The sequence below is a fragment of the Haemaphysalis longicornis genome, unplaced genomic scaffold (assembly GCF_048455015.1).
Source record: "Haemaphysalis longicornis isolate Haplotype H1 unplaced genomic scaffold, Haemaphysalis longicornis Haplotype H1 scaffold_4, whole genome shotgun sequence".
In the NCBI taxonomy this organism is placed as follows: Eukaryota; Metazoa; Arthropoda; class Arachnida; order Ixodida; family Ixodidae; genus Haemaphysalis; species Haemaphysalis longicornis.
In genome coordinates, this window is record NW_027526361.1 from 226,056,382 (window position 1) to 226,084,360 (window position 27,979).

Below are 27,979 nucleotides of genomic sequence, written 5' to 3' on the forward strand. Positions count from 1 at the left end.
GCAACGCGCCTTAGAACAGTAAAAGCTGGGCTGTTACCGGTACGGCGCCTGCTGTACAGGGTATGTGCATCTCCGCACGCGCTCCAACTGATAGCCCCGGATGCACGCATGTATGGCGCCTGCGGACTACCGGATACCGTAGGGCGACCGGTTTTGCTTTTTGCTATAATTCTTCGTTTTTATTCAAACGCAATCTATCACAGATTAACACTTTCAGCTCTCTACGTGACGTGTAAACATGTCTCACTGCACTGGTAACATTACGTGGCTTACCGTCTTCAAAACAACGAATGTATGGAGAAGGTATATCTGCCTTACACGCACAACGGATCGTGCGCGCCGTCCATATTTTCAGCCACCACAGTTCGCCCTTACCGTACGAACTGCCGCACAGCGTGGTTGCACGTACTGCACCTCTACGGAGTCGGATCATTCGCATTGTCGGGGTACCCAACCTCGGCCATCGATGTCACTCTGCTCAGATACAACGCACCAAAACGGAAACATCACTCGCAGCGGTGAACTCGAAGGGGCACTCAGCGGCCTTAAATTGGACAGTAATGTCTCCGCGTTCACCACTCCTTAGTGTAAAAAAAACTTGCTGTTTGGGGAGTTTAGTTCATGATTATTTTACACGAGAGCCCAAGAATTGCACAGGACAAACGAAGAATAGGCAATACTAGCGCTAATTATGTATAATCTTTCTATGTTGTGTATTTCTGCAATCTTTTTTAATTCTCGTAAGAATAACCTATAGACGTTGTCGGAAATCTTTAACATTCTCTCCCAACAATGTTCTCCAGTTGACAAGCGCATGCTTGCTCGTTATACACCAAGGAGGAACTTTGGAAAGAAGGGCTGAAGTTGATCAAGACTACTACAAAGATGTTTTCAACGTGCTATGCCTCGCTGACGAAGAAAAACTCTCGAAACTCACCGTGGTACCTGCCTTACTGTAAAGTTGCGCAAAAATGAAACGGCAGTGGGCCTCTTCTCTTTACGCCGTTCGAGCTGCCAGCTGGCTGCCATACCAAAACCCTCCCGGCAGTTCTGACAGTACGTGGGGAGCCTGAAATGCCGCCCCGAGGTTATCAAGGACAGTCTGGTGCCGCTCCGGAAGGGACGGCGGGAAACCAGAGAAAAATGTATGGTTGCTGCTTGTACTGTAGTTTCTGCGGCATCATGTCCGCTGGTAAGTGCTACACTCCGCAGCCGATAGGGGCTCGGGAGGAGCGGTTTTTGTGCTACGGCGTCTGTGCCCACGCCGCTGCATGTGTTGCAACCAATGGGTGCATCCTTTTCGAAGCTGCAGCATGGTGCATATCATCACAGACGTGCACCCTAGGACGGACATCCGTCTCCCCACTGACGTCACTTGTCCTCTTCTCTTGAGTTTATTAACCACAACCACCCTGCAGTGTAGAATACCAGTTCCATGTCACCCTCTCCTGCAAACATCGTACCCAGGCTTTTTTGTCCTAAAAGGTTCATTTAATGCTTTCGCCATAAATGTAACGGATACTCCTTGCTTCTCGCAGACTGCGAGAAGTTGTGCGAAATCGGCAGGTACAGCTCGTGGCGTGAGGCGCCTTCGCGAGATTGCCTTAAACTTACGAAGGACTCAAAGTATTTTGTTTCGTCCTCGGCAGCGCGTGTGCCTTCATACCGATGATGTCCACAGGGCAACGCACACACGGCCCCGAAAAAAAAGACTCACCACCTATGAATGCACCCCGCATGGTCATCTATTGCCAGCTGTCGATGAAAACTGTGACGCCGCTTAACGTATCTGGCATCCAAAAGAAGGATTTCGCTGCAGTACCATCTGGAACGAAGTAGCCGCGACGCCCTTTTATGGACGTTCCTGTTCACGGCGGATGCCTTAGGGGTAGAATTTTGAATGGCACTTGTGCAGTTGCGCACCCTGCGGCGTGCAGCGATGCGTCGAGCCATTGCGACGGAGGCGTCCTCCGATGTTCCGTCACGCGCGCGTAATTCTTCCCGCCTTGCCCGACGTCTGGGTGTTTCGCAAGCTTCGCATCATCCGGTTTGCATAACCCGTCGCCTTCAGGGAAACACGCCTTTCGCCGCCTTCCTGCCCCCTTGTTTCTCTCCTCTACAAAGAAACCAAGTGCGTCGAAGCCCTTGCGATGTCAGCGGCGACCTTGCAACGACGGCCAAAGAAAAGCCCCGCTTCACTTACCAGGACGCGCCGAGTGTTCGGCCATTACTGCCTGTCGACGCACTCAACGAACCCGTGCCGCCGGCTCAGTGAACTCTCGAGTGCGTGACCCCGCGACACACGTTGGTGCGCACGATTTGGCTTGTCGCAATGTTGGAGTGTTGGCTCCCTGGAGATGCCCGATGAAAGAAAGAACAGGCCTACCGGAAGGAGGACAAGCGCAGACGGGCTGTGTAAGTGCAGTCCAGGAGCTTTCGACACCACACGACGAAGCGGGGCGTCCCAGCCGCCAGACTTGCGCCAGCAGCATCCCACTCCGTTTTTCCCGTGGCAACACACGTGTGCTGTGTACCACTGCACGCCTGAAAGCGAAAGTGCGCCACTTCCGGAAAGGTTTGCATGATATGCGGATTTGCATAAGCTTTATGCGTTATTTGTGTTTGGAGGTTAACGTTTTCTTTGTGTGTGTGTGTGTGTGTGTGTGTGTGTGTGTGTGTGTGTGTGTGTGTGTGTGTGTGTGTGTGTGTGTGTGTGTGTGTGTGTGTGTGTGTGTGTGTGTGTATGTGTGTCTGTGGCCGTTCTTAGCTATCAGGTTTACGTGACGCTCTCGGAAAGACCACCACTCGGGATGCACGTGCACAGTCTGAAATAGTGCCCGTGTTCTTTCTTTCTTTCGAACAATCCGTGTGCGAGGCTGTTTGTCTTAACGCTTGATTTCTTCACTGCATCTAAAAGCGACAGTGTGTGTCGCCCGCCCTTTATTTATGGCGCTGCTCTGCCGATCTTTGGATAGACATTTCTTCTCCCCTTCTTGAACTCCCTGGTAAGACGTAACCAGATCACTTGCTTCTTTCTTTGCGCTTCGTGCCACCTGTCTACTTTGTGTATACCGGTGTGTCCGATTCTCTGAAAAGGCTTTTTCCCTTACAGTGGGGCCGTTGGTTTACTTTGTTGTTTGTTTGTTCCTTTGTTTTCATTTCCGCACCGTTTGTGCGACCGTAGAAGACACATTTACAGTGTTCCGTATGTCCACCAGCCAACCGCCACCGATAAAAAATAGGCTTTAAGTTGCCTGATTTCAGACAACTGCCTTCTGGCGCTGCTTCGCGTGTGTTATTACCCACCAAAGTTTTGTCACAGTGTCGCGAAGCCCCGGTTCCATTTGCTTTTTTCATCCCTCTTCGGCCACCGAGGCCCCGCTTTTCTAAGAACCGTGTTGCCGAGTGTGTGTTGGCCCGTCGGCCGACCAGGAGACGACGGGGAGCGAGCAGGCGCCTCGGCTTCTGTTACCTCGGCCGCGGCGTTCCATGCCCCCCCGTGGCGTGTGCGCTGGTCGCGTTCGGGCTCCGTGTCTCCAGTGTTCTTCCGACGACTTTCCCTTTCACCCTGTTTACTTTAGTGCGTTTTGTCTAACTACTTGCTCTACGCCCGTAATTCTCCAGGCGCGCGTTTTCGAGTCGAAACCTTGTGTCTGTGTTTTTGGTCTTTTCACTTTGGCGGGGACATGTCTGATTGGAGCTAAGAAGCGTCCTCCTGATTGGCTGCGGGTGTGCCTTAGCCTTTTTCCGCGCGGTCCGCACACGCTAGGATGCGCTTTTTCCCCCAGTGCGTCCCCCCAAAGCAAATATAACGCGGCCCCTCTGGCGATTGCGCGGGGGAGGGAGAGCAACACCAGGAGAGCCGCTTGCTGCCGGTCGTCGGGGCCGGACGCCGTCGCCCGCCAGCTATGTACCAAGTACTCTTAATCTTTTGACTGCCTTTTTTCATCTATGTAATAAGTGTAATTGTTTCAACTTTGTATGTGCTAAATGTCATCAATGCTACCAGTAAAGTAACCAAGTTAACTTTAAAACTTCTTCGACGTCTCGACTTTTTCCTTCCAATCTTCATGCTACAGCAGCGGCAGTATGTGACCAAGATACTACGTTACAACAGCACGAATTGGTTCCCTTCAATTTAAGGTTGTGCTTTGCGAGCGTTTTCAGTATTTTTTTCCTTTGCTTATCAATACTTCCAAATACTCTAATCCTTTACACGTTTTCTTATTCCTTTACTTATCCCTTTAATCTGCTTTCCTGGTGATGAATTGGCACTGTTCAATGCTACTTTCATTAAAAGCCGTTGTTTATGACTCTTCGCTAAATTTAACCAAGGCATCTGACGTTTTGTCACGAGTATTTGTGGGAAGGTGCATGTATCTGTTGTTATCAGATAAAAGAACACTAGGTTCTGCGTATAACGTTCCCGGGATACTACGTTCTACCACTTTCTCTTGCCGGCTACGCATTAAGGTTAATTCTGACTGACTCCTTGCAGGATTTTTTCTTTTCATTTAAAGCATAAATAGTGGTGGGTTCAAATGGCATTCTTGTTTCAACAACTTGCTGAGGTCATTTCAGTCGTTCAGATGTCAAGTGCACCCCATTGCCTTAATATATCAGCTAAAGTAACTATATTAAACCGTCATATGTGTCCATGGAGTTTCAGAGTGTGGTCTTCAGGAAATCTTTATTTGCATTGCCATGTGCCCTTCAGTGTCCAAAAATTGCTACCCAACATAGTTTCCCATGAGCCTGAGCCACAAAATGTTTGAACAAATCATCTTATACGCGCCGGCCTTCTGAAAATCCATTCTGGTTTTTCTTTTTTTTTTCGCCCATTTACTTCAACGCACAACATTTTCTTCCATACGTTTATCGCTGTTCCTTCCGGGACTGCTTGGAATGGCATCAGTTGCTTTCTTGGTGGAGTTAAGCCGAAACCCAGGTTTCTTCCTGCGTGCTTTCGCTGGAAGCGCTCATTGACGTTATTTTCTGGTGGCGGGTATTCAGGAGGCCACGGAATGTACCCCGCTATAGAGAAATTCTGCACTCGATTTCATTGTAACGGTGGCGCTAGTCCTCTTGTGTCGTGGTTTATACGAACTGGGAATTGTTTCACGCGAGTGTTGCATTCATCGCCGTAGTATACCATTGCGTATGTAGAGGGCTGTTTGGCGTAATCTTACATTTCTTCGCAGTTAGGCCTATACGTGACCTTTCTCTGTGCAGGCTCTAAATCATTCTTTACAATTCCACCCTTCACTAACGAGGGCTGTACGAAAGTACAGATGAAGTGCTGTCTTCGATCTCTGTGCGTTCTGCATGTTTGTCATCTTTTTATCGTCAAGGTGACAATTGCAACCAAAAGACACACCAATGTGGGCACAATGTGTGTGTATTTGTTCTCGCCCTTGGCGCGTGGACAGAAGCGTCGGAGGACAGAACAGTCGGAGGACAGAACAGAACAAATGACAGTATGTCTGGTACTTTTATTGACAAGGCTTTCCTATCTTATACGCAGCTTGGACAGGCTCTGCCCGGTGCCGACATTTCCTGAAGAACTTTAAAGCTTGGCGCTTTCTCGAAACGGGACCACCGATATTAGCCATTCATGCCATACTAAGAACTCCGCTTCTCAATGCACCTCTGAACGCTTTTATTTTCCGTGACTATTGTCAAGGCTACTCGTTCGATTGGATCCGGCAATAAACCTCTCCGTTTCTGTTAGGTCTCGCGCGTGTGAGAAGAATCTTAAGGAGCAAACGAGACCCGGAAGGGCGTTATACACCGGCGTTCCACATCACGCGAGCCCTGCCCTTCCCGTGGATCGCGGTCGTCGCCGCCCTTGCCAAACGCAAGCACAGCGTTGCGCGAATGTCACTGGCGTACGCTCGCATGCGTGGAGGCCGTCCGCCGTGATGTGACACATCACCACTAAGACAATATTTTATAGATAATGGCGAGCATTGAATCTGTTGGAAAAGGGCAGTATGAAGATGTTCTGCTGAAGTCTGACCATTGGTGCGTGTAATCGCTCTACCGAAATTTCTCCGTTTTAAAGCGAAATCTTTCTTAGTGGGACTGTCCCCTCAAAACGCTAATGCATTTCCCCATAGACCTGTTGGTCGCCCGGAAAGCTTTGATAAGATCGCCTGACACTGCGCATGCGTAAAACCGAGCATCCTTACTTGAAAATCGCAAAAAAGGAATGGTTCTACTTAAGCAATGCACGCATCAATCATTAGGGAGTAAAATAGCACACCTTTATCCCATAAACCACGTATCGGTATAGATTTAGATGTGTTTACTTTTTGCCCGAAAAAGCGTCGCATGAGTTCGTTCTTCGTTTGCGATTGGGTCTTGAAAGGTTTGACGATCGATTGGACGCACTTTTAGCGAAGGTGTTGACGCTGTTTTGGTGCAGTTTTGATGTAAGAAAGCTTTCGCGCTTCTCTCAACCTTCTTTAGGAGTGGATGGTAAAGTTTTATTCACCGCGAATGCAACGGTGAGGGTTAGGCCTAAAGTTGCGGCAGCCGACTGATCATAGCCATCGTGTCCCCTATGACGCAATCCGTTACCGTTGCCGTTGAGACCATGATTAAGAAACTTGGCTCAAATCTGCCGCCACTCTTTAGCCCTCCTTAGCTTCGCGCATTCTCAGCTATTAGCGGTATCACTTTGCTCATTGAACGCCTACACAGTGCACCGCCAGATGTATATCTCTTTCTCGCCGTTCCGGGAGCATATATGATCTCAACGAGTCCAACCGTGACAGTGTTTGTTCTGGTTTAGCTTTTCTTTTTTTTTAAGCGTCGCGGAGTTTGAACCGCAAGAGGCCAGGTGTTCAAAAGATTGGGTACTTTCTACGACATAACACATGTGCAAGCACAGCGTTATCGCTGGGACTGAGAAGGAAGGCATTGCATGAGCTGCGGGTAATCGTCGCTTAAGTAACGATTGCCAAAAAGAAAATTCTTTCCTCCTTCCCTGTGTAAAGCTGTCATTCCCTCATTAATAGCGCTTCAAAGCGTCTGCACATGTACTATCACCGGGATTGGTTTGTGAGCTCTCCGAATATATGACGTCGCTGAAATGAGGGTGGGGAGCAAAGCTCAGCAGCATCGAGGTCGTGTATCCTGCTATACTCGTTGATTATGGCCTCCTGTCGCTGGGTCAAAAAAAGAACAGACATTAACTGCCGATCTTAAAGAACCATGATTTTATCGGCATTGAGTCGGGAAGTTTTTTTTTACCGCTTTTTCTTCTTGTATGGAATGATCGAAAAGAAACTCTGTCCCGCGCTATTACTCGCGAGAAATTTCGGCTCTTCTTGATTCGCAAGTCCGTTGGTGAACCATTCCCAAATGCAGTTGCTGGCGTAGTAATGGTACGGTTCTGCAAGAAACCACGAACACTAGTGCGTGCACTTCGACGATGATACCTCGCACTACAATTGCCTATTTTTACCGGGCGTGAAAGTTCCCTTTTACTTCTTACGTCATCAGTGATTGGGTAAAACCAAACATTCGCCTGACGTTATTGATTTTCATCAACGTTATCGTTATCGTCAATAGACAAACCATTCTCACCATGATCTATCGTCACTTTTTGGTGTTATCCGGATTTCCGGCTTTCTTCGTCTCCAAATGCGATCGTAAGGGACAGTTTTGCGTACACATAGAAGACCGACAGCTAAAATTCTTAGACAAGTATTCTGTTAAAGCTTTAGCATTAAAACCCCCATCCTCACATTTTATGCCCTACCCTATTTCTCTTAAAAAGAAGGGCCGTGGTTCTTTGCTGTGTAAACGTATTCGAAAAATTTCTGACAGCTTCTGGCACAAATTCAATTACCCAACAAGCCTCCCCGAACGTTCAGCGGAGGATATTCTGAGAAGACAACGTATACGCTTCTGTTGCCGATCTCATGTTACCAGATGGCTTCGTCGGGGAATTTTTTCGATTCGACTTGCATTGCTAATGAGAATCAAGTTACTAATCACTGCTCTGAACTTTCACTCGTATTCCTAATTGCGCCGACGCCAACATCTATGAAGTATCCACCCTCTTGCATTCAAAACTCTTTGCCTTACCAATGAAAGGAAAAGTACGTTGAAAGTCATTGGCCAGCCAGTTGCTACCCACCAGGAAGCGACATAAAAGGCGCGTGCACGTGTTGCCGGGTGGTAGAGAGCCCCCGGTACCAGAAAAAGTCCAAGGCTACGCAATCGGCTTCCCTAGACGCTTGCTATATTTAGTATTGCCGCCAATTTCTCGGCCCAATGGGCATCATTGGCAAGCCCTGTTTACGCTCTGAGGTGAGATCCGCCGAGGCGCGTGCTCTGTCGGCATGAACAACGTTTTCGACCTCGCCGAAGTCTCGGTGACTCTTGCCTGCTGCTTTGGAGACTGACTCGGGGAAGCCGTGGAGGAGACAGAACGCGAGCAGAAAGCGAAAGGATGTCCTGCTCGAATGCAGCATTCGCTGCCAAACGGATGTTTCTCTTGGCGCGACTCTGATAAGGGCAAAGGCTCCGGTAGCGCGCACTGACTGGCACGGCTTCAAGATTTTCCGCCATGACTAGGAAAATGACATCGCGCCGCCTTAGCATAGTTGCGCACCAAGAAATCCGCAACCGGGTATTTTAAAGGGCTTTGCAAGGTCTCGTTTCACTCAGCATTTTCAGCATGGCATAGCAAGGCAGTCACAACAACGACGTCAGAGCCGTCAACCATGCAGTCTTGTTCACATACTTGCTTTCCTATCGCGGAAGGGCGATTATGATTTGTATCTTGTTGCTTGTTAAAGATTTACCGACTGCTGTTAAACCTACGCCAAATCGTTGGAAATTAGCTGCCATATCATTCAAGTAGCGGAATGTTTATCATTAGCCGATTTATGTCAACTGCGCGACGCAGGCCTCTCTCATAGTCTTCCATCTGCACCCATGCTGCGCTCCCCGCATCCATTCTTTGCAAACAAATTTTCTTATCTGAGTCATACAGCGAGTTATCGTTCTTCTCTATCTCCTAGCCCTGCCTACTGACAGTCACTCTGCTTCTCCGGGGGTTCACCGGTTGCACTTCTGCGCACTACATGCACAGGAAAGCTCCCTTTCTTTATCAGTTTGAGCTGTGATATGTTTTCTACCAGAGCAGAATCGGCCACCCTGGTGCAGTTGTGGCCACAACCTCCTATCAATATGCCAATTAACCTACGGCCCTCAGTCTCCAGTGGCTGCGAAGCAACTGACCACGGCGGCGGTCACACATGTGACGCAGCAGAGGGTGCTAACAATCCGTGGAGCCGGACAGGCCGCGAATGGAATCTGAACCTGGCAACGTTTAACACGGGAACTTTATCTAGCGAGGCGAGTCTAGAGGTGTTGTTCGAGGAATTAGAGGGCAATAAATGGGATGTCATAGGGCTTAGTGAGGTTAGGATTTACGGTGCTGAAAAATGGACACGTCCTATGTTACCGTGGTCTAGTGGACAGAAGAGAACTGGAAGTGGTATTTCTAGTCAGTAAAAGCATAGCTGGCAACATAGACGAATACTATAGCATTGACGAAAGGGTCGAAATGATAGCCGGTCCTGTAATTAGGCTCAATAAGAGGTACAAGCTCAATATGGTGCAGGGCTACGCGCCCACATCCAGCCACAACGACCAGCTAGCTGAACGCTTCTTTGAAGATGTGGAATCGGCAATGGCTAAAGTAAAAATACAGTACACCGTAGTTATGGGAGTCTTCAATGCTAAAATAGGCAAGAAGCAAGCTGGAGACAAGGCAGTTGGGAACCATGGTCTGGGGTGTAGAAATAGCAGGGGGGACCTACTATTTGAGTTTGCAGAACGTAATAATCTACGCATCATGAACACCTTCTTCTGCAAACGGGAGAGCCGGAAGTAGACGTGGAGGAGCCCGAATGGGGAGCATAAAATGAAATAAACTTCATATTATACGATAACCCTGGCGTCGCGCAGGATGTGGAAGTGCTGGGAAAGGTAAGGTGTAGTGACCATCGTATGGAAAGATCTCGAAGTAGGCTGGATTTGAGGAGGGACAGTGACAAGCTACTACGAAAGAATCCGATCAATGAGCTTGCAGGAAAACGTAAAGTTGAAGAATTCTGGATCGCGCTGCAGAATAGATATTCAGCTCTAACCAAGAAAGAAGAGTTTCCGACACAGCAAGCTAGCGATAATCTTACACGCATTATCCCAGAGTGTGCAGTAGAAGTCGGGGGCACGATGGCTAGACAGGATACTGGTGAGCTTTCCCAGAATGCGAAAGATTTAATTAGGAAACGGTAAAATATGACACTTTCCACCCCAGCTGCAGAAGAGAACCAGCAGAGTTTTCGAAGTTAATCAATAAGCGTAACACAGCTGACATACGGAAGTATAATATGGCGAGGATCAAGCATGCTGTAAAGAACGGAGGTAGCCTGAAAGCAGTGAAGAAGCGTCTAGGAATGGGGAAAGATCAGATGTTTGCACCTAACGACAAGCAAGCAAATTTCATCACAAATAGGGATAAAATAGTCATAGTAGCCGGGGAGTTCTATGGAGATCTGTACAGTAGCCGGGACATCCAGGATAACACCGAGCGAGAAAGTAGTTCAGAGGGGATAGACTTCCCACCAGTAACGACAGAAGTAGTAAGAAAGGCTTTGAAAGAAATGGAAAGGGGCAAAGCACCTGGTTAAGATCAGATAACAGCAGACCCTGAATGATGGCGGGCATATTGTACTAGTCAAAATTTGCAAACCTGTACACGCAATGCCTATTGACCGAGAGTGCACCGGAATCTTGGAAGAACGCGAACATCATCCTAATCCATAAGAAAGGTGATATGGAGGTCTTTAAAAATTACAGGCCCATCAGCTTACTGCCAGTCGTCTACAAGGTACTTACCAAGGTAATGGCTAACAGAATCTCTGCCACCTTAGATTTCAGTCAACCTAGGGAACAAGAAGGGTTTCGTAAAGGCTATTCAACAATGGACCATATTCACACGATCAATCAGGTGATAGAGAAGTGTGCGGAGTATACTGAACTCCTATATATAGCCTTCATAGATAATGAGAAAGCATTTGACTCGGTCGAAACCTCAGCAGTCATTCAGGCATTACGGAACCAGGGCGTAGGCGAGCATTATGTAAGAAAACTAGAGGATATCAACAATGGGTCCACAGCTACCATCGTCCACCATAAAGAGCAGTAAAATACCTATAAGGAAGGGCGTCAGACAAGGATACACAATCTCTATAATGTTATTCACAGCATCTCTACAAGAAGTATTCAGTACGTTGGATTGGGAACAATTGGGAGTAAGGGTTAATGGAGAATAACTCAGTAACCTCAGATTTGCTGATGACGTTGCCTTGCTAAGTAACTTGGGGGAAGAATTGCGAAGCATGCTTACCACACTGGGCGAACAGAGTAGAACCGTGGGCCTGAAAATTAATGTGCAGAAAACTAAAGTACTGATCAATAACCTCGGGACAGCACAGCGGTTTTAGATAGGTGGCGAGGCAGTGGAAGTGGTAAGCGAATATATCTACTTAGGCCAAGTTGTGACCCCGGATCCGAACCATGAGGAAGAGATAATTTGAAGAGTAAGAACGGAGTGGAGTGCTTTCGGCAGGCATTCTCAGATAATGAATGACAGCCTACCGTTGTCCCTGAAGAAGAAAATGTATGACAGCTGCATATTACCGGTACTCACCTACGGGGCAGAAACTTGGAGGCTCACTGAGAGGGTTCAGCTTAAATTGAGGACGACTCAGCGAGCAATGGAACCGAAGATGATAGGTGTAACATTAGGGGCCAAGAAGCGAGCGTAGTTGGTCAGGGAACAAACGCGTGTTAAGGACATATTAGTAGAAATTAAGAAGACGAAATGGACTTGGGCAGGGCATGTAATGCGAAGGCAAGATAACCGCTGGTCATTAAGGGTAACAGAGTGGATTCCTAGAGAAGACAAGCGTGGAAGGGGGTGGCAGAAAGTTAGGTGGGCAGATGAGATCAATAAGTTTGCGGGGATAAATTGATGACTGTTAGTACAGAACCAGGATCATTGGAGAAGAATGGGAGAGGCCTTTGCCCTGCAGTGGGTGTAGATAGCCTGATAATGATGATGATGATGTCTTCCACCCGAGTGATTTTTTAACCCAAGCTGCTCGCTTCCCTAATGTGTTGCACCGACCATTCATGTTTTCATTGCTTGTTGTGGCAAGCCGAGATTCCTTTTGAGGTGCTTAGTAAGTCTGCATGTGTCTGTCTCGTAGGTCATCACCGGTAGTACGCGTTTTTACTTGTATTTTTAGTGACAGGTAGTCCACCAGTCATTACTTGAATTTTTGACAAAAGCTCTCTATCCCAGAGTAATACTACGCCTAGTTTCTTCACGTCGTTTCTATCGACCATGACAACTTGTCCAAGATATTTATATTCGAATATCCATCTTTTTTAGGCATTCATTGCAGTAAGGGGGCGCTTTTTTCGGGCATATTTAGCACTGCTAACATTACTTTCAAATTGCTATAAATCGTTAACCCTGCGACTAAGTCTGCTGAGTACGCTCCTTTAAACGCATTATTTGAAGATCTTTGTAATTAGTGAACCAGGTTGTTGTGTGCATATTTTTCGCCGCAGGAAATGGTAAAATGTCAACAGTAACCTTTTCATCACGGGCGATAACATGCATGTTGCATTATTTATTTTCACATTTATTACTGCCAACCAGTACACTCTGATGCATTTTAATACTGTGCATACAACTACGTAGGTAACACGTGCGTGTCGGAATTTCAACTAGAATTTGGACCGAATTTGGACTAGCATTTGGTGGAGTAATGTATGAAATTTGCAGTATTAAAGTTTCCATTTGCGATAAATATTAGACACAATAGATAGAGTATAATAAAACTACTGCTGCTATTACTACAGTAACACTGCAAGTTAGGATACAAGGTTCGCTATGCAGTTAGTTTTCGTCAGGACAAAACTGGGCAGAAATTTTCGAGAATTGTCTAGTAGAATTTTTATGCCGCTTCTATGTTTCCCAAAGCTTGCGTTCCCTTGGTAGCATCTTGTGTTTATTCTTATTTTTACGTACTTGAAGGGCACTCGGTGAAATTTTTATGATTTCCTTAGACCATTTTTAGTTTCTGTAGTTTCTGTATTAGTCTTTCTTTCTCCAGCAAATAGTGTGAGTTCACACTAATATACCAATTAAATGCCTCAACTTTGCCGACCTGCCAATTACGCTTTGTTTGTTATTTAAAACATGCTAGCGAATAATGAATCGAAGGCGATAGCGTTCTACGGAAACGAGAATTTCAGTTGGTTTACTTATATTTCCCTTTATAGGGTTGGAGTTGGAAGCGACTGGGGTATGCTGGAGTCATTCGGAGGAGGGGGCGAGGAGGAACGCGCGCAATCATGCATCGATAACTTTGGAGCCACGTCGCAGTATAATGTCGCTTCACGTCTATCTGAACCTTGAGTGGTTCGTACCCGCACCATGTAGCTTTGCGATCGTTTCGAATCTTTCGCACAGACCAAAGTTCACCGGCCCAGTGAATCAACGTCCGCCGTGTCAGTTGTTGCATACCGCGCCTTGTCGACGAAAAGGCGCATATGACACGAGGCCCATGTCTCCGTATACCGTGACCTCGGCGTCGGCGCTTTGCCTCCCAGAGCCCCGCCCAGCGCGAGTTGACGCCATCAGCTTTTCTGCGACGGAAACGCTGAGTTACCGTTCACTAAGTTGCCATGCAAACGATATGCGCTGTCGGGTGGCGCTCAGAACGTCCTCACTGCACTTGATACGTATAAGCGCCGCATTGGCTGTGGGATTCCTAGTGGTGACCTCTGACTTGTGACGCCAGCTTGGGGAGTCGCGCGTCTGTCGTTCGTTACACTCCGGCTGGGTGTGCCAGCAGTTTCCTTGCTTCATGTTTACCGTCGGACGCTCGACTGCATCAAAAAGTTCTTTCTAATTCGTTCTGTCACATAGGTTTGAAAAGCGCCGCACTGCGTCCAGAGGTGACTTGTTTTCAATACGTCTGAGTAACGTCGTCTTTGCCAGCTAACATGCAGAAGCCCATGACCAGCGTCGCATTCTAAGTACTTACACTGCGTCGGCATTCTTTTTTTTTGTGCGTGGATCTGTTACACTATCCGGAGGGCTCAACAGCCGGGCCCCTAAAAGCAAACAACGGGTGGCACAGATTATATGGCAGTTTTTATTTTGTTTCAAAATATGTTTTTTCAGGGGGTGTACTCCCTAAGATGATGTCATATTGGCTGGAAAGACATATTTAAGAAGACTGTAGGGGAGAATGATTAGCAAACTACGAGCAGATCGACGCGCGAAAGTATGACTATTGGCGATAGAAAACATGGGATGCGAGCAATGACGCCAACGAAGTATACATCGTTTTTAGCGTCGTATACAAGCTTAGTTACATTAGATCTCTGCCATTACCATCGTTAGTACGAAAATTGGTCCTCCACAACCCACGTATACGCTACGGATAGGGGGAGGAGGAGGAGGAGGAATAAACTTTTATTAAACAGCAAGGTGCTGGTGTCAGGGGCACCCGCCCGCTGAGAGCAGTCCTCAGTTCAGGACCCCTTGGAGTCTACCGTCCTTCTTCGTTCTTTCGACCAACGTTTGTTGGTCGGAGAGGTCAGAACTGGTCAGCATCTTCACCCATTGCTGAAAGGAGGGATTGGGGTTTGGTGTGAGTTGCGGCGTGGGGGAGCACTCCCAAACGATGTGGTATAGGGTGCCTTTCTGCGGGCAGTATTTGCAGTTGGCAGTGTATTGTGTCGGGTACATGGCGTGATGTATGCTGTTGTGAGGATAAGTGTTTGTTTGGAGTCTTCGTAGCGTGGTGGCGTCTTCTTTGGCTAGTCGGTGGTCCGGCGCTGGATATTTGCGACGAGCCTGTCTGTAGTGCGACAATATTTCTGCGTATGTGTGAAGAGGCATAGATTTTGGAGATGAATCTCTCTGGTGCTGTTGTTCCCTCTCGGAGACGGCCCGGTGTGAATGTTCTCGAGCTGCGGCGTGAGCCGCTTCGTTTCCTTCGAGGGTGGTGTGTGCGGGCGACCATACGATTTCTACGCTCGGCAATAGGGGGTGTCGCTGCAGTATGTGCAGAGCGGGTTTTGAAATTCTTCCATTTAAGTAGTTGCGGCAGGCCGTCTGTGAGTCGGTGATGATGGTGATGTACCCTTTTCCAGTGGTGTCTGCGAGGGCAATTGCGACTTCTTCTGCTATCTCCGTTGACTTTGTTAGGACGGTCGCTGCCGATAGCTCTTTACCCGCTGCGTCGATTACGCTGATTGCGTGAGCCGGCTGGTCCTGGTAGGGCGATGCGTCTGTGTATCTGGTGGTCGGCACATATTGAAACCGTTTGCGGATGTATCCGATTCGAGCCTCCCGTCTTGCTTTGTTGTATTCGAGGTGCATATTACGGGGGATGGGTGCTATCCGTATGTTCTGTCGGATCATGGGAGGGATGAACGTTTTCTGGTCCTGCAGAGAAGGAACGGGGTAGCCAAGTTGAGATAAAGTGAAGCGACCGCCAGTGGTGAGGCGTAGTCGGCGGAATTGGGAAGACTGATGTGCCTCACATATTTCTTCCCAGGTGTTAGATATTCCTAGTTGCAGGAGCTTCTTCTTCGAGGTTTTCGGGGGGAGGCCGAGTGCTGTTTTGAATGCTTGTCTTATTTTAACATTAAGCTTGGCAAGTTCGGTGGGTTTAAGATTTAAATAGGGTGTTCCGTAAGCAATTCGACTGATGAGAATAACCTGTATTATGCGGATAGTATCATTTTCCTTCAGCCCTGAGCGTCTTTAGGAAATTTTGTGTATAAGGTGCATTATTTGGGTAACAGTGCGTTGAAGTGGTAAGATGGTTTGCGATCCTGATCCGTCTCTGGGAATCGTCAAGCCCAGAATACATAGATGTGGTACGTAGGGGATGATTTGTCCATCGATGGTAACTGTAGGGTCCGGTGTTGTGTCCGCGTTCTTTTTTGATAGCCGTTTACAGTGTGTTAGCAAGGCTGATTTTTCAGAGCCACACTGGAGGCCTCAGGCGCGTAAGTACTCCTGCGTTGCATTTATTGCCTCTTGTAGGGCTTCTTGATGTTCTCCAATGGAGCCTGTCGGTGTCCACAGTGTGAGGTCGTCGACATAAATGGCATGCCGTAAGTTGGGGATGTTTAGGAGAAGGGAAGGCAGGTCTTTCATGGCCAGATTAAAAAGCAATGATGAGATTACCGAGCCTTCTGGTGTTCCTTTTGGGCATACTGGGAATATATCAGATCGTAGGTGTCCAATGCCTATAGTGGCGGTGCGGTCGGTGAGGAAGGCTTTGACATATTCGTATACTCCTTCCCCGCAATGTATGGAGTTCAAGCCTTGCAGTATGGCTGAGTGTGAGACGTGGTCGAATGCTCCTTTCATGTCAATTGCCAATATAGAGTATTTATGCTAATTTGAAAGCCGTTGAATTACATCTTCTTTCAGCCGCAACAGTACGTTCTGTGTGGACAGATGTGGTTGGAATCCGTACATTGTGTGGGGGAAGTAATCGTTGTCTTCTATGTACGTCGAAAGGCGGTTGTGTACTAAGTGCTCCAGCACTTTACCTACGCATGATGTTAGCGAAATGGGCCGGAGATTCTTCGGGACTAATGGTTTGCAAATCTAATAGTGAATGATAGAAATGGTGTTCCAAACAAGTCTCAGACATTGTATTCTTGGTGGTACCTGATTAATAGGAGTAAAAACTAAAAACGTATGCTTTGGCAAGTGGGCACATTAAAAAACAACGCAACAAGACAACTCGAGGAAGGAAACATCTCTGTGTCTGTACGTGTTCTCAATCTCGTGTTGTTTCTTATGCAGTATTTTTATTTCATGGAGCCTTTAAATTAACACCACTACAGTAACTCGCAGAAGACTGTGACGGGTATGCTTTTTTGTCTGTAGTATACGGAGATATAGTACAGAAAGAATAGTTGCCATCTTTCAACTAAGGTCAACTGGATGGACAAAAATTAACCTTGCCTTATTTCAATTCCACGTGACGCACAGCGGGTGAGCACCATGGAATCTTATCTGAAAACACCTTTCATCTCGCGAGCGTCAAGAATCACGACTGCTATTTCATTATAGCTTATTGAATAAATAAATCAATCAATCAATCAGTTGTACTATAGCACATACATTCGGTATCAGCCTTCCTAGCATAAAGGAAAAAAATCGGCATAAAATGTAGGCACTGGTTGAGACGAGCGTACGTTTTGGCAGATATTGTATGTTTTGCTCCATTACAATATCACTTTCTTTAACTGTTCTTTTTCAGCAAAACTGTCCATTATGTTAAAGAAACAACGGCAAGTAGGTAAATCCATTACGATTGCAATACTCGGGCACAAATCATCATCATCAGTTGACTTGACTATGGTCAGCCATATTGTCCATTTCACATCGGCTTTTCCGTAATAGCTGCTTAATTATACAACACATAACCATCACAAATGACTGCCAACCTTAGGTTCCTTTTTCTTTGGCCGTATGCCTCGAAATAATGAGGGAAGCTAGAAAAATCAAGTGTTTTTAGACTGGCGAAATTGCTCGCATGCCCTTTACGCAGACGGTGTCAATGTGTGTTCTTAAATAAATAAATAAATAAATAAATAAATAAATAAATAAATAAATAAATAAATAAAATGTTGTTTACATCGTGACTGAGCCTGAATGTTATCCTCATTAAGAGCCCGTACTGTTTAAGAGCCCGAACAGCGTTAGCCCTGTTACCGCACGGTTCAGCCCCACCGCGTGTCGCAGATCCAACACAACACTGATGTCGAAACTAAGTCTGTGTTCAGAATCTCGGCTGGATGCTTTCCCCAGAAGATACTCCAGGTTAGGAAATAGAAGCTTGCAGTAGTCCAACAAAGCGCTTGCGAAAGCCGCTTGCTGTTTTGTTGTTGACTGCCTCACCAATTTTCCGGGGGAAGGCATGGTAATTTGAAAAATATTCGCAGTAGTAGCAGAAATCCACTAAAGGGGCTAAAGCCACTGCCATGGAAATGCTTTGCTCTAATATTATGAACTCATTCGCAATTGCTTTGCATTATGACTCCTCTACAGCGCTTTCTGCATCCGTATTGAGACAATACATATTCCTGAACAGCGGAGGTTTTTTGCGAATGGCGTGCTTATAATAAATAAATAACGGACAATAGCATTAAATTTTTAAAATTCTCATATATCCTCTGAATACTTCTTCCTTTCGTTTGGCGATTTCTTTTTCCTCAGTTCATACGTACTTCTCATACCGAAACGATATCTATTTGTGAAGTTGCTATCCTCGCTGATTTTTTAGGAAAATAATATCCAGAAAATAAACGCCGAACTCGAAGTTGGAGCGCACACCACCATGTGCACTCGCACGCCTTCGCTTGCTCGAAGCGTCGCCGACTTGGCTCAGCTCCAGGTGGTCGCGTTTGCCTGACACTTGAGAGGATGTGCTCCCTTGCCGCCTCATTGCCACATCCCGTGCACTCCGCAACACAACAATGGCGCTATTAGCTTCAGTGGCCATATGAGCGCTTCTTGTAATGCCAACGAACTCAACCTCGTCGTTACCGTTTGACAGCGCGTGACAATGAATAACCTGTATGTGAAGGAAAAAACAGCTCTATTATTTCTGGGCGCTGTTCGAGCTCTTTAGAAAAGAAGTACAAAAAATGGTAGCAGCCTGTACTAGTGGTGAAAGGCTGGAGAAGCAGCAGAGCTGGTGGTCCCTCTCCCTTCGTCGGAGACCCGGCTGTTGCATCTCACATGGGTTATTTCCGAACTTGCCGCTGAAAGTTCTCCATGACTGGCAGGCCCGGATTGTTTCGTCCGCAAGCTTTCACATCTTTCCCAAAGTGGACCGCGTTATGGCACGCGCTAGAACTCGCGGCAGCAGGCTTCGCGAACTTGCAGTCTGTGCTCCCCACTTCAGGCACGAACGCACGTGAACTGGCGAGGGGAACAGCGCACGAGAGGTCACGCCACGAACGCAATCACAAAGCCGGTTTCATAACCCGAGGGATTCAGGTTAGAATCCGACCGCAAGGGAAGCGTTTCTCACCCTGGTTCGCCTCTTTTGTGTTTCATGCGGCGGTGGTCTTTTGATTGTTTTGTGTTGTGCTTAATTTGGGGGCTATGTAACCGCTTTTTTCATTATCTTATTTCCAACCTCCCAAACACTTGCGCATTGGCCTTCCCGTCTCGTAATTAGGCGGCCTGGGACGGCAAGATGAAATGGTTTTTGCACGCTACGGGCGTTTAATGTCGTTGACAGGTTTATTTATTTTCGTTCCCTTCAATATTTACCCGTTTGGCTCTAGTAGCTGTCGAAATTCTTATCCGGCCTTTTTTTCCTTGTAGGTACGTCGTAAAGTAGCGCTTGAGACAGGCCGAAAGCAGTGGAGACACACACGACGGCGCTCCTCCTCTGCTTTTGTCCTGTCTCAAGAGCTACTTCACGATGTATCAACACCAATTAGCCCAACTGTCGATTCTGCTTCCATGTAGGGGTTGCGCACTGCGTGCCAAAACAACTTTTTTTCCTTTCCAGTTGGACGCACATGTTATTGTTCCCCGCCGCTTCTAACCCCCTACCCCACGGGCCTTAGTGTGGGCCAATTGGTTAGACTGCCAATTTCACGGCGCAGAGGTCCCGGGTTCGACTCCCGAGACCTCCATAACATTATTTTTCTTGAGGCTTTCAGGCTTTTTTGATGCGACGGTCGGATAACGCTCTGCCTAAACAGCCCCTCTGCTAAAAATCACCTTTGGAAAACGTCGAATAAAAGCATAAGCTACTCTGCTATACACCAAGCTCTCTTAAAGGCGGCTTTACTGCTATACACAAATGCATACTTGAAATACATTTCTCCGTGTGTCATATAAGCAGTCTGAGGCCACAACAGGAAGTTCCTATCGCCTTTTTAAAAAATTGGCCGCGTATCTGCTCCTTTCGTTGCAAATGTCGTCAAAAGACGATAGTCTTTGTAGACATTTGCCAAGGATGCTTTCCCGCTCACCTCTCATGCTGTTCCTGTACCGTCGCGCTCATCCCAAGGTAAACACACTAAAGATTTGCGCAAGGCGATTAGAATTTACCGCGTTCAACTGCTACAGGCCGGGTTCCTCGATGCCAGCGCTGCAGTACGGCAGAGACGCGGTGAATGGAGGCGGCCGACTTCAAGGTTTATAGAACCGCGTGGCCGTGCTCCATGTGCGTTCCAAGCAAAACGTGGAACCTAGCTAGTGGAACCTTTCGTTGCTGTTGCCGCGTGATTTTTCATATGCCGCCTGGAGGCGGCGGTTTTCTGCAGTAGATGTGGAATATCATTTGCTATCGAAAAACCAAGCATCCATGAATTTTTTAATAAAGGAACACTGTAAATATCCCTTGTGTACTAATTCCCTGTCTTACATTTGCCTAATGTCTTGCTCTTGTTCAGCAAAGTTGACAAGTATGAACATATAAACCGGGCTTAGACGTTTACATGTGGCTGTGAGTATATAAGACTATTGCGCAATATGAATTTTACTTTGGCCGGGTGGCTGAATCGAGTCACAGACAGACGGACGGACGGACAGACAGACAGACAGACAGACAGACAGACATACAGACATACAGACAGACATACAGAGACAAGGACGATTGGACTCCACGGCATACTGTCGGGCCGTTGGATCGGCCCGGCGTTGTCTTTGATCATCGGCGATCCTAGCCCTAACCTGTTGTTCTCTCGCAGCTCCGAGAGGGGAAGGAAGGTTGGTAAGGGTGGGAGGGCGGAGTTATGTGCACACCCCAAGATAATGTGTATGATGGTACATGGGTTAGGGTAGAATTTACATGCGGCTAGGCATTGGGTGGGGTACATCCGATGTAGCCAAGTTGGGTGAGGAAAGGTGTTTGTCTGAAATCTTCGTAGTATCACTCTTCTTTTAGTAAGCTGCTGGTGAGGAGGTGGGAAATGTTAGCGTCACTAAATAAGCTACACTTAAAAGCACCGTCACTTCGTGCACCCGGAAGCGTCTGGCGGCCATTTTGTTTCTGGCTTGCAGTGTTGCTATCTCTCCCAAAAAAACATCCGCTGGTTGTGATGGGCAGTGTGTGACCAGCCGCTCTAGCGTCCGCACACCCGAGAGAGAGAGAGAGAGAGAGAGAGGTGCCCAGAAACAAAATGGCTGCGCCCATATGTAAACAAATATCATGTGGCGCCGACCGACCAATGAAGTACATGTTATTAAGGTGCTATTACATTTTATGTTGTTTTATTTTCACCATCTTTTCTGTTGGTTTATTAGGTTATGGTTTGTGCGTTTTGTGTCCTGCATTTTATGTTCTCTTAAAATGTTCTCTTATGTTCTCAGTGTTGACGATAGGTCTGTTACCTGTTTTTGTTTTGGCATTATGTCTGCCCATTGTACCATGGCGTAGTCCACTGTGATACTTTTTGAATTTATACTGTTTATCATTGTTTATGTAATGCCCCTCCTGCCAGGGCCAAAGACTTGACCTGCAGTATTCCTAAATAAATAAATAAATAAATCCTGGCGGCACATAACAATGAGAGAAAAGAGTGCCGATACTCTAAAAGCCTTTATTTAGTGACGTTAGGAAATGTTTTAAAGTGTGGGACCATTGGGGGATGTCTGGAAATGTGAGCAAAGGAACGAAACTGGGTGTTCCTCAGAGGCCTGGGAGGAAAGTTTGCAGCTTGTCTACGGGCAAAGTTATTGCTCGTTAGTGGGGAGATCCCGGGGTCCACACTATGTCGACCTTCCGGCTGCGGACGTGTTGGTTGAGGAGCTTCCACGTTGCAGAGGCTATGTTACCTGCTAAAAAAACTACGACAGGCTGCTTGACAGTCCGTAATTACAATCGTTGCGGGAGTATGAGTGACGGCGCGGGTCACAGCGTATACTTCCGCGGCCCCGATACATGTGGCCTTGATTGAGGCCCAGGTTACGATATTGTCTAATCAGACCACCGTTGTTCTGCCCGGCTTTCTAATTGCCGAAACTAACGATTAGCTCGCCCAGCACGCGCAGGTTCACGAGCCCCACTGCCGTTGTCGTTTTTAAAGGACTTCCCGCTCTTCGGCGCAGTGGACCAAGCGCGGCCTGTACCCATGGCGCAGCCGGCCTTGTAGTGGCTCATTAGAAACGCGCGCTAAGCGAGTTAACCTTCGTTTCCCTTTTCTTAAATCAGAGAGCTCCTGTGAGTAGCCGGGAGTATGGCGTGATCCGGCGCGCAACTTGTGGGGGCGGCCATGCAGCGGCCGCCAGAGGGACGGAGAGTGGAATTAAGAGGAGAAGGGTTTTGGGAAAGACGTCAACAGCGACGGCATAACGATGCAGCCAATTCAAGCTTCGCTTGAAATAAATACATCCTTAGGACTCCAAGTATTTCTGTCTACCCAGCGTCGTACAGTGAGCCTTTTTTAAAGCCAGCTTCACTATTATGCGTAATTGCAATGCTGGAAATACTTTTTTTAGGGCAATAAAAGCGGTTTTAAATGAAAGTACGAAGGCCGTACGGCCTTTTAACAGCGGGATGGTTGTACAAGCCGTAAGTTCGGTGTTGGAAGAAGAAATGCAAAGAAAATGCGAACGCTCGTGAGTGCGTGCCCCACGGCGACCACCCAGCGTCCCCGGTACGCGCTACGGCTTTAGTAAAAAAACTGGTAAAAACCCCGAGGAGCGAGAAACTGTCCGGCGTTCGTGAGCGCGTGCCTCGCGGCCACCGCCGAGTCCCCGGCTTGCGCAGTGGCTTAAGCAAAAAAAAAAAAAACAAGAAAAAAACTCCAGTGCTGTCCTCAAGTGCTGCCGCACATATAAAAAGAAAAAAAACTCCAGCTCTAATGCTAAAGTTGAAAAGACACCCTGTTTGGTTTTGGAAGAGGTCACCGTGGCTACCGCATTCTGTAGAAGCCATTACGGATAATTGTAGAAATGGCTACAAGTGTGCCAATCCTTCCTGAGACGACTTGCAGATCCCGCCACCGCTGTCTTGAGTCGATGACGAAGAGCTGGTGGAAGTCTACAACGCTGAGGATGATTTCGCCCCCACCACTCGCCGCGAAGAAGATGACCTCTTCGATGCATATGACGAAGATTACTAGCACCGCAACTATGCAAATAAACGGTGATACTGAAACCTAACTATGTGTCCGGCAATGCTCACCTACAACAGCTTCAAGTCTTCCGCGTTGGTGCAAGCTTCCCTGAATGTTATTGTTATCAGTTTCTAGTACTCTGAAAGTGACATAGCACTCGTTACAAATGGACAGACTAGTTTTTTCGTAGGGTCCACAGAGTTACATTCAAAAGTCACATGTCCACTCTTTGTCAATAAGTGGCGTGTGCACCTGAAGGAATGTTGGTGCAATAATGTTTTGCAATGTGGAGTTATTGCAATATTTTGCCTTTTCTCTAGAACGGCGCAGAAGGCCTAGTCACCATCGTTGTGACACCGGAACATAAAGCCCGACGAAATTTTTGGGGTGTTTGGAACTTGCAGACGACGCCAAGCGCTAAGCGAAATTCACGAGGTGTATTAAAAGGTGCCACGTGTAAACGCGCTCGCGGCGGGACAACTAGCGCGCCTACTTCCCATCATGCAGTGCGCCGTAAGGGAAGGCCAAGTGCGGGCTCTCAGCTACCAACACCGTCACAGGCGGTGTTGTTTCATGCAGGCAGTTTTTCCCTTGTTCGGCTCAGATTTAGCCTTTGATAGTTGACACAAAATTTCGGTTTCGAGAAATTGGAAGTTTGTAGCAAGAGTCGCATGTTTTTCGTCGCGTTGTTTTTCTTCGGCCTCTGGACGCCACAAAGCCCCTTCGGGGGCTTTTTGTCCACGGTTCCCCAAAATGATGTTGTTGGAGTAATGATTGATTGATTGATTGATTGATTGATTGATTGATTGATTGATTGATTGATTGATTGATTGATTGATTGATTGATTGATTGATTGATTGATTGAAGGGATTAGTTAACTGTGTAGGTCGGAAATCCGGCGTCCCTGGCACGCAGACGGCACACAAATTGCCGTCCGCTCAAATAATAAAGGGTGCAGGAGCGCTCGAATTCACGCCAAATTAATCAGGAAAGCTGGTGTAAGAAAAGCACCCTCGAGTTGTATATAAAATCGGGTGCATGTGAGTCTCCGTCAAATTTTAACCAGGTACCTCTCGAATGCTACTGGACTCGCATGCATCCCAAACTCCAGCACAGCTCGGTGATACTATAGCTGACTATAGAGAAGAACATCGTGAACGAGTTGTGTTTTTCGACTTAGACGCGTGTGTTGGTGACGTCATATGCTAAGTAATTTGACCATTCTGACTACAGAAGGACCAATTAGACTACCAGCAAAGTGCGTTCCCGCTAAAGGACTTCGAGATGCGTACGGGGGTATGTGCCGAGTCATGGTAACCAAGAGAATGAGAATAACGAGGACATGTTTGACTAATCGACGGTAATGTATACGCAATCGTGGCATTCTTAAAAATGCTTATATGTCCTCTTTTTTTCTTCTCAGATACATAGAGCCGAATTGTTTTTTTTATTTACAACTTAAGTGTTGTGTGCCTTGAAGAAGCCACTTGTTTAATTTAAAAAAAAAACAATAACGTAACATTTGTGCCCCACGCCAGCTTGCACTGCGGGCATGTCGGTTCTCGAGCCTCTTTTGACCTTCTTTCAACTTGGAAGTGGTGGTGGCACAAACATTTTTATTTGAGCCGACAAAAATAAATTGAAAAAGCCGCGAGCGACGGCTGCTCTATCCCGGGAGATTCCTAAGCTGGTCAGTCCGCACTCCCACTGCTCCGGGGTGGGGGTAGGGTGGTCGGCGCACGCCCATACGGAATGGTACGTCGTTTTTGGGAGTGCAGCAGGTTGGCCAAGTGTAAGTGTATGTATTGGGTGATATAGTACAAAGGATAGGGGTGTTCAAAAATATGTTTGCATCTGGAATCTGCGGTACAGTCTGGCGTCGCAAGTGTTGAGGTAGGAGTGAGGCATTGGTTAAATGGCGGCGGCTCTGACGGTAGTGGTGCAGTATATCAGTGTGGCGACGGGGAATGGTTTTATTTTCTTCTTTTAACTCTTTTTTTAAAACGGAACACCAGCAAAGTCCCCAATTCTTTAAATGAAACTGGTCGTGCATTTTCTTCGATTAAGGGAACTCGAAAGTGTGTACACCAGTGGCTGTAATTTATTTTTTTCAACAGCAGCTCGTAATTTCTTTTTTCTCGGATCGTGGTGTCTCGTGTAATGAATTAAGTCTAAAAAGTCTCTATCTGCATTCGAAGCATAGAAAATCTCAAAAATGTGTACAAACTTCGGCCTTTTTTACTAAGAGAGGTCGCCACGTAGAAATATGAGCTAAATCTTTACTAATTATTTGTCTCAGAACGTGCACATAGATAACATTCGTTCAGCTGCACTTCGAAAGCATTGCTTTTTGAGACCAAATTCGTAACTAGCTTCCCGTATACCGCTCTAACTCTCTCTATCCCCTTAGCCTTGAGGCTATAAAATAAATGAAAGTAAAACGCCTCCGCAACTACCACTCCAACTTAAAGTTTCTGTTTTTGCCTAACTTAGACAACCTATGCTTGAATACGCATTCACGGCGTAAAAGCCTTACACTAAACTTACCATTGATAATATTTAGCGTATACACGCTCCAAATATTTGCCAGCCATTTTCGATTGTCCACAATAATTATCTACCGAAAACTTGTTTTGGGCAGCGGTGCGTTCGCGACTCGCAGATCCCATCTTAGTCTGCCTGGCCATTATTTCTTGCTTTATTATACCCCTCGTCTTATCTCCTACGTCACGCCTCGTGGGTCTGAAACCGTTGCAAAACTGTCGCGTGCAGCGCGCCCGTTTCATTTGCATTAAAACAATGCCGTGCACTGTCGCTCCCCATCACGGTTGCGTGGCTCCGAGTTGGAAGGCTGTCACCCTATAATGCCTTCAAGCGGCAAATCGCGGTCACGGGCATCGTAGATGCTGCGGCCGAAGGGGCTGGCCCTGCGGTTGTGGACTGAATCAATGACCTCCCCGATATGTATACGTTGTGCGTTCATTACACTGGCGCTAACGGCCCAGTATCTAAAAAACAATGCAATGTTTCTTCTTGCTCTCGTATGTGCGCGACGAATAACGGAATGGGAGGGTTAAAAAATTACGGTGTTATCTGAGCCCTGCTTATGATGCAGCGGATGCGAAAGCATTGGATGTCCACCGGCCAAACATGCCCTCTCATTACACTCTCACAATTAAATCATTTTTCCTCATATAGCGGCACCCTTTTATCCCACTCTACATTTCTACACTTGGGCTATAAGCCATCCGTTGTGTACTAAAATGATTTATTTCAATTAAATTTTCCCGCGCTCGCACTGCTAGCGGGTCATCTGTTGGGTATCCCGAGTTTTTATTCATCTTTTGTTTTTGTTGTGCTTGAAGTAGATCGAGCCGACGTCTTCTGTTTCTGTCCCAAGGACGCGGATTCGATCCCGGCTTTGGTTACTGCTTTTCTAATAGAGGTGAAAAGCGAAAACAAACGTGTGTAGACGTTTTGGCGTACAATAAAGATCACCAAATGTAATCCGGAGGAGCCCTCAACTGCGTGGGCCTCATAGCCCGTGTGAAGCTATAACTTCAGCGCGTTGAACCCCACAATTAATCAGGTCTTCTGTTTATTGTGTTTCCTTTCTATGTCGCCTTTCTTCGATGCCGTTTTAACCCGCTTGTTTTCTGAAGCGAAGCTTTCGGTGTTTCACTTGCGGCGATGTGGGGAAAACGCACAGCAGGAAAGCCAACTTTACAGAATGGGTTTCCATGAAGGATCATACACCGTATAAACAATCTTATGTCTTCACATGCATAACGGATTTCGATGGGGTAGACGAATGCAGTTTAGCGGCATCCAGTTGAGAGATTACGACGACGACGATGACGATGATGATGATGAAAGCGACGAGGGCACAGCTGGCACGTTGGAGCACGCCACACGCTCAACCAATGGGAAGCCCGAAGCAACGACAATGCTGAGCTGACCTAATCAGCACATTCAGAAGACCCAGTCGCACACTAATAGATCCAATATCATAACATCGCATTGGGTTAGCTCAGCGTTGTCGTAGATTTGGACTTTGGCTCAATGAATTGTGGACTTTGCAACTTTATCGGAAAAAGCTTCGTGTTTCAACAGTCTGCCTTCCAGAAAGGAGCCTGCAATTTTGATTTGCTATCGTGATAACAAATCAGCCGTTCATTTCAAATTCAAAGGGTGGTGGTACTCTCGGTTATATACTTTTGTTTTGCCTAAAATAGTCCCAAGGTTGCCTTTGCCACGAACAATGTTGACATATTTATTTATTTACAGGCACCGTTATGGCCGAAGAATTATAGACGGTAATGGGTTTATATTCTCAAAGAAGTAATGCTTACAATGCATATAAAACAGTCATACAAAAAAAGGAAAGATTGGGCAAAAACGCAGCATGCAAACAAAGTCTACAAAGTCTTTACACGACAAAATATGTCCATATATGAGTCGTGGCAACAGTTGTAGTCGTTTAGAGGGGTCTCGCCTAAATGTAACTTGCGCCCGAGCATTATACAATTCACTCCTTTCGCACCTTTTGAGCCGTCAGCGTATTTATGTGTCACCTGCTTGCCGCCATTTTGTGGGCTCTCTCTTGGCCACGAATCCGTATTTTCTGCCTACCGAGTTAACCGATGCTTTCGCATGAACGCTTCCTCCGTCTCAAGAGTCCCCGTTTTCGACCCCGCAGGTGCGGCGCTCATGGACGGCTGATTGGAGACCTAGTCAAGGTGAGTGGCG

General features: G+C 47.0%; 1 protein-coding gene across 3 annotated transcripts in view; it reads left to right on the plus strand.

Moving 5' to 3' along the window:
• The window catches only part of LOC144179670 (zinc transporter ZIP10-like), a 148,648-nt gene that overhangs the window by 41,373 nt on the left and 79,296 nt on the right, over positions 1-27,979 (plus strand). For 2 of the 3 annotated variants that reach the window (XM_077708115.1, XM_077708116.1), the window contains exon 2: positions 27,930-27,969. The exons of the other annotated variant lie outside the window; for it this stretch is intronic. The gene's annotated coding sequence lies outside the window, so the exon portion shown is untranslated. The remainder of the gene's footprint in view (positions 1-27,929; positions 27,970-27,979) is intronic. 3 annotated transcript variants of the gene reach the window in all.